A 6,000-nucleotide genomic window follows, 5' to 3' on the forward strand; every position below is an offset into this window, starting at 1 on the left:
TAAAGGCTGGGAAGAAGAGACATTTTCCAGAAGGTCCTTGGGAATCACAACAGATTAGCCAGTTAGGAGACAGAAAAGGGAAGTGAGGAAAAAGAGAAATTCAAGAGATAAGGAGCTGAGCAAATAGTATCAAAAAAAGCCTTGGAGAAAGTGAGGACTGCAGATGTTGGAGCTCAGAGTCGAGAGTGTGGCGCTGGAAAAGCACAGCAGGTGAGGCAGCATCCGAGGAGCAGGAGTATCGACGTTATGGGCATGAGCACTTCTTCAGGCTTATGCCTGAAACATTGATTCTCCTGGTCCTCAGGTGCTGCCTGACCCGCTGTGCAATTCCAGCACCACATACTCGACTCACAAAAGCACCTTGCCAGGGCAAGATTGGGTTGCCCCTTGCTTGAGTGAATGAAGAGTGCATGTAAGACTGGCGACAACATTTTATTATGAGTAAGTAATGACAAGATTGGAATTTGAATAACAGAATGTGTGAACATGGTGGAATTGTGTAAAAGCGATGGGTTTTGTGCATTCAGCAGAGTTCTGTTCTAGTTAGTCAGCCATTCCTGCTTGGATAAAGAATCAAAACCCTTGACTAAAGACCCCTGTGGTTAATAATTAGAAGTGACCACACAACCATATGCGATCCAGAGAAGACTTGACAGGGTTTTTCTTGTAGAAGACACTAGAATAGAAGAACACAGTTTAAAAATAAAAGGCCTTGCTTTTCAAAAGGAGATGAGGAGCCTTTCTTTCTGCCCATCGGAAGGTTATTACACCATAGAATTATCTGTGCCTGAAGTCAATGGAGGCTATTCATAACTGATTGAGCTAGATTTTTGATAAATAGTGGGCTTGAGGTTTATTGGGTCAGACAGAAAAGCCAAGTTGAGAGGATGACAAGGTCAGCAATAAGATCATAAGATATAGGGTCACGATTATTCCGTTCGGCTAATCAAGTCTGCTCCACCATTTGATCATGGTTGATATGTTTCTCAACTCCAATCTCCTGCTTTCTCCTCAAGTAATGCCCTAAGTAGTCAAGAATCTATCTGTCTCTGTCTTAAACATACTCAATGGCTTGGCCTCCACAGTGTCCTGTGGCAATGGGTTCCTCAGATTAACCATCTAATGACTGAGGAAATTCCTCCTCAACTCAGTTCTGAAGGGTCATCCCTTCACTCTTAGGTTGTGCCCTTTGGCCCGAGCCTTGCTTACTAGTGGAAACATCTACGCCACATGCACTCTATTCAGCCCTCTCAGTATTTGTCTGATCATGACCATGGTCTTGTTAAATTGCTGAACAGGCTCAGAGGGCCAAATGACCTTTTCCTATTCCCAGTCCTACATTCCTTTTCACAAATCATTATCCCACATTGGTAATTGTCACTAAGTTGCTTTGTTTGCTTCCCATGGCTACGTCTTATTGCATTGTACTTGAGTAATTTCTTGGCAGATTAAGTTGGAAAATCCATTTTTTCAAAGATTCTTCTTTGAAGCAATTATTATTGCAAGCAGGTGTAATACACCACAGTCACTCAGTGATCCTCAGCTGCCTTGGTAGTAGGAGACTGGTGCCTCTCTCTAAAATTACCTTCTGTTGCTGCTGATCTTCATCCTCTGAAGCACACTGCACTGACAGACTTAATACAATATCAAGGTTAAGTGTTATCTAATATACCCCACTTTTAAATAATATCTCACACGACTTGAAGAATAAAAGTTATACCAAAAAGTTAGACTAAGGTTTAAGCACTATTTTATATTTACTTAAGATGATTGTTCATTTAGTAATTTGTCAGCTGTGAGTCAGAGGAATCAAGGCATTAAACAGGGCCAAATAACTGTTTGTACAATCCTTAAAAGTACCTTGAAAGATGAATGGTTTTAGTTTCCAGGTACTTGTCTTTAGTCCCTGCCATTTGCTGAATTATATTCATTGTCTTGCTAGAGAATGTGTGAAATGTCTATTGCATTCTTCTGTTGTACCAACAAGTTTTAAAAAAAAAGACAATGTGAAGCCAAAATGTGCAGGCTTAACTGCTTGTTTCATTTTATTTATGAATGAGATAAACAAAGACAGAAATATTAGAAAGCTCTAAATGGCATAATAATTAAACAGAATTGGGGTAAAAATGGGGGTGAGCAAAAAATGCTGGCCAGCCAGTGATGCCCTAGTCCCATCATGTTTAGGTGCCAGTGTTGGACTGGGATAGGAAGCTTTGTCACAAGCTTTAAAGTCACCTGACAAAGAGGCAGTGCTCCAAAAGCTTGTGATTTCAAATGAACCTGTTGGACTCTAACCTGGTGTCGTGTGACTTCTGGCTAAATCCCATCAGAGACTATAAAAAGGCTTAGCCACTCTGGTGCAGTACTTTCCTAATATACTTTGTACTGATCTATGACCATTTAGGGATTTCTGTGAGAGGACTTTCTCCCTCATTCTCTTACAGTCCCTAGCTTTGATTTGAACACATTCTGATCTATCTTGCATTGGTTCACATTCACATGTCACATTTGCACAGTGAACTCCATCCACTATCAACCTGGATATAGAATATTTCACACCAATGATACATACACAGAAAAGGGGAACCAAAGAAATCCAAAGAGGTAATTAACAGACAGTCAAGTAATAACACATCATACAACATTACCAAAAGTTAAAATAACTCCTGAAGCAACATTCAACAAAGTTCCCTTCTTAATAACACCTTCTACGATCATTGTACTGAACAAAAACATTGTCTTTACATGTAAAGAATGGATCCTGCGACATACTGATAGACTGGTGAAATTTGAACAACTATAGCTTTGCAGGAAATAACACTGCCAGATGAAACATAAGGGAATAAATTGGAAGAAGTAACAGCTGTAAAATGAAATTAAAATCAATAATGAATCATTTCTGTTGTGTTCTTTAAAATCAAATGTATAAAAAACTAATGGTGGAGTTTGTGTTTAAAATGATTCATCAGTCAGGTCAGTTTAATCATGCAGGTTTTCTGTTAAATGATTCTGCTTCTCACACTTTGCTCCTTGAGGAAGAAATGTTACAGAATGATGTATCCCTTTTGCACTTCAGTGGATGCAATATATAATCATGAAATTCACAGGCACATTTCTTGAACCACGGTAGGTGACAAAGTTTTAATTTTATGGATGAATTAGTTAAAAAATTAATGTCTACGTTATAATTACAATAAATCTGTTTTGATCAATACAGTTAAACATGCACCGATGCAGTGTAGAAATTTGGAGATTAAAATCTGTGTATGATTGAATTGAATATGGGGATTATAATTTGGAACACGCTGGTTTGCATTTTATCTCTGCGTAAGAATTATAGTATTCAGCAAGTTAGCTGTTGACACTGCGGTGTTCTCCATTTAATCTTGGTGACACAACACATTGTCAACATAGGAGAAAATGAGGACTGCAGACTGTGGAGATCAGTTGAGAGTGTGGTGCTAGAAAACTGGCACCGAGGAGCAGGAGAATCGACATTTCAGTCTTTGTCGACTTTCATGCTCCTCAGATGCTGCCTGACTGGCTGTGCTTGTCCAGCACCACACGCTCAAAATTGTCACCAGAACAGATCCAAGATGTTGGTGAGTCTGTGGTATCCATAAAATAAGGTTATCACAGTGCCACTGTCTCATTAGAATAATATAGCTGAACCTGAGGGTCACCGCACCTCGGATGAGAGGTCATGTAGGGAAGTCAGGACCATTATCTCAGCTTGTACAGGAATTGAAGCCCTCACTAATAGCATCATTCTACATCAAAGACTCAGCATCCGGCCAAATGAGCTAGCCATCGATACACTGGGTCAATAAGTGGAATGCTGGAAAAGCTCAGCAGGTCAGGCAGCATCCAGGAAACAAGAGAATCGACGTTTCGGGTATAAGTTCATCATCAGGAATGTGGAGGGAGAAGGGAGCTGAGATGTAAATAAGAGAGTGGGGGTGGGGCTGTGGGGAAGGTAGGTAGTTGCAGGTCAGAGGTAATTGTGATAGATTGATATGGAAGGTGGAGCAAATAGGTAGGAAGGAAGATGGACAAGTCAAGTGGGCGATGCTGAGATGGATGGTTGGATTTGGGATGAGGTGGGACTGGAGAGATATGGAAACTAGTGAAGTCAAAATGTTGATGCTGTGTGATTGTAGGGTCCCGAGGTGGAAGATTACATGTTTTTCCTCCAGTTGGTGGATGGGTTTGGTGATGGAGTAGGCCTAGAACTTGCATGTCCTTGGGGGAGTGGGAGGAGGGGTTGAAGTGGTTGGCTACAGGGTGATAGGGTTGGTTGGTGTGTGTGTGGACCAGAGAAGTTCCCTGAAATGTTCAGTGAGTTGGTGTTCTGCCTCCCAATGTAGAGGAGACTGCATTGAGAGCAACGAATGCAGCAGATAAGGTGGTGGATATGCAGGAACAACTCTGCATGATTTGAAATGAGTCTTTTGGACCTTGGACTCAGGTGCGTATATTTCGCACCTAATAGGCGGCAAGGAAAGATGCCAAATTTGGAGGGTGGGTTGGTGGGGGATGTGGAACTAATGAGGAAATTGCAGAGGGAATGGTTTCTGAAGAACACAGATTGGGGAGGGAAATATATCTCGAGTGGTGGGGTGTGATTGTAGGTGGCAGAAATGGTGGAAAATAATGCACTGTATCTGGAGATTCATGGCGTGGAAGGCAAGGACCAGGGGATTCTATCCTTGTTGCAGTTGGGGGGGTTGGGGTCCAAGCGCGGAGGCGTGAGAAGTGGAGGAGATGCGTTGGAGGACATAGGAGGAGAAATTGCAGCTCTTGAAATAAGAGGCTGTCCGAGATGTCTTAGAGTAGATTTGCACCTCCTGGGAGCAGATATGGTGGAGACGGAGGAATTAGATATAAGGAACTGCATATTTACAGGAGAGGGTGTGGGAGGAGGTGTGGTCAAGGTAGTTATGGGAGTCCCTGTATGTATTAGTTCATAACATGTGCTGCATGGGAATGGAATGATAGGTTGTATTATCGATTGTTTCAGTTTGCATTCACTGCTGACAACAATGTTTATGATGCAAAATCCTAAAACTTGTTTCTATTTCTCAAATTACCCATAATCAAAGTGCATGCACTAAAAACAAGATATAAAAAAAAAACAGAAGTTGCCAGAAAACACTCTGCAGGTCTGGCAGCATCTGTAAAGAGAAAATAGAGTTAATGTTTTGAGCCCTTCTTCAGAACCTTCAACCTGTGGTGTAAAGTTTTGAAGACTAATGCTTCACTCAAATGTCACGAACATCTTATCCAGGCTGAGGGCTCTGTACATTATTGAGAGACCATTGCTCTGTCAGAAACAATTGAAAGGCTCCCAGCCCTGAGCGAGTGCTTCCAATGCACCCTGACTGGTGTATGTCAAACCCATTTGACCTGCTGTACAGACTGTGGCCAAATCCCTTGCACTGCAAACAGACTCTGGTAAAACCATGTGCCAGACTAATCATGGACTGAGATTGGAAGAGCTGTGTTACAGATTGTGACAGCACACCTAGACTTACCAAACTCCCCCTTCACTTCACTAAGGACTGGTCCCTTTTTACTTTCAGGCGTGACTATTTGTTTTCAGCGTATGAAGGGCAGTGCAAACCATCAAAGGGAAGGGAGAAATAGAGAGAATGGGTAGGGCTAAATCTGCTGCCCGTGGTGGGCTTTGAAACCAAGTCTCCAGAAGGTTAGACTGGGCCTCTGGCTTGCTGACAATGTCATCACGTCCCAATGTCTATCAGTCCTGAAGATAAATAGTGATGGCGGAAGAGCACATGATGATCTGCTGCTGCTGACTTTCATGTCAGGTGTTAGTGCTGTCTCATTCCTCAGGGCAGGTGGGAGAATTGGGAGTTGCATAGAAATGATGTGGGATTTAACTGGTAATGAGACGTAAGAGCACGGGAGTGACATATCTGCTGCTCATTAGCAAGATTCAGAACTCACTGTTGAAACCCTGATGGGAAATTTGGAATTTAT

This window comes from Hemiscyllium ocellatum, chromosome 2 (assembly GCF_020745735.1).
Source record: "Hemiscyllium ocellatum isolate sHemOce1 chromosome 2, sHemOce1.pat.X.cur, whole genome shotgun sequence".
Lineage (NCBI taxonomy): Eukaryota > Metazoa > Chordata > Chondrichthyes > Orectolobiformes > Hemiscylliidae > Hemiscyllium > Hemiscyllium ocellatum.